This window comes from Aplysia californica, unplaced genomic scaffold, assembly GCF_000002075.1.
Source record: "Aplysia californica isolate F4 #8 unplaced genomic scaffold, AplCal3.0 scaffold00398, whole genome shotgun sequence".
Taxonomy (NCBI): Eukaryota; Metazoa; Mollusca; class Gastropoda; order Aplysiida; family Aplysiidae; genus Aplysia; species Aplysia californica.
The window spans coordinates 505,430-507,239 of NW_004797668.1; positions in this window are offsets into that span (position 1 = coordinate 505,430).

The following is a 1,810-nucleotide window of genomic DNA, read 5'->3' on the forward strand; positions in this document are numbered from 1 at the left end:
CCCACACACACATACACACGCTCCCACCCCCCACACACACACAAACATGCACACATACGCATGCGCACACACATGTGTACACCAATATACACACAAACTTTTCCCTTACACATCATATCTTCCACACACATCTTTGCACATAACCATTATATAATAGTATGCGTTCACTCACAAACAGGCTCATCATCGTCAATTGCATAATATTAAGGAACAGTAATATAATAAACATTAATAGTGTTAGGCTAGATACTCAGTATTCTGATAGTAACCCAGTTGTATTCTTAAGCATGTTTTAAAGGTCATATGAATACTTTTGATGTTAAAGGTGTATGCTAAGAATAGACGAGGGAGTGACGGAAAAAAGTCGGAACTTAGCCTCAATTATTCAGTAGTACAAAAAAAAAATGTTGGGCTTTTAGAAAATTATCTGCCGCTAATGATTATGAACGGCTACTATGTCGATTCGGTGATTTTACCTATTGACAGCGAATTAAAAAGGCGGCCCATCAACAAAATTAGAAGTTCTTAACAGATGCCACTTCGCTCCGTCACTCTAAAAAAACCTGTAGAAATTAGTCAGAATTTTGTTCTTTCAGAAAATCAACTTGAGATAGTGAGACATGAGCCTAAGGTCGACGTGTCACTCCTGGCAGTACTGCCTTCTGTCCTATTCTGTAAAATACAAAAATCTCTCTCTCTCTCTCTCTCTCTCTCTCTCTCTCTCTCTCTCTCTCTCTCTAAGAGCATCCATCAAAAACATGAATGAGGTATGGAAATCATGCCAGCTATACGTGCCCAGCCCGTGTCTAACACTGTCTCCGCCTCCTGTAGGAAAAAAAAAGGACCGTAGAGGTCAATTTGTCATTACGATGTACTTTTTTCTCCGGACTCAAACTACAACAGAACCAACGTCTGTGGTGTAGCGATTAGGCGCCTCGCCGTCACAAGCAGGAGACACGAATTCGATTCCCAAGTGGGGAGAAAATGTTTATCGAGTACAATGTATCTCGGTCTTCCTGCTTGGATTTTGTATCTCTCTCAACACAAGTTGGCCCTGGCAGGTCAGGGCAGGAAGACCACCTCCTAAATTACGTATCTAAATTGCGTCGATGGGAGTGTAAAGACACCTACATTTAATCAAAGAACAATATTGTCGGTTAAAATAAATGTCTTATTTTAGTCCAACTTTGCAATCGAACTCACCAATGACAAAGTTAATAATTAATTAATGTAAAGTGCAGTCACTGCTTCCCCCGTTGATAAAGAGAAAACTGTAGAGGTTGTTGGCCTTGAAAGGCAGTGTCGGAAGCCTGCTTTCTAAGTTATCTACACAGTGTCGATGGGGGCGTAAAACAAGTACATTTTAAAAGAAATTACCAAGACAGAACCAACTTTAACTCTTTCAGGGCGAAGTGGATAGATATGTCCATTCAAAGACAGATCAAAGGCGATGCTGCTGCACATTTTGTGTCATCATACACAAATCAGTAAAACACGAATATGGTTTGTTCAAAATTATTTATCTTGTCGTTGCCTGCCTTTTTGAATATATTATAGATACAAGAAAAAGGAACTGGAAAATCTGCGTGAATAACTTCATACCTCTAAGCGTACGTCGCGACTTTAGTTGGCTCGCATCACCTGGTTGTTTACGAGATGTATACACACAAACACACACACACACACACACACACACACACACACATACACATATAAACACACTCACACACACACACAAACAAACACACACACACATACACACACATACACACACAAAGACACACACACGCACACAAACACACCCGAAAAT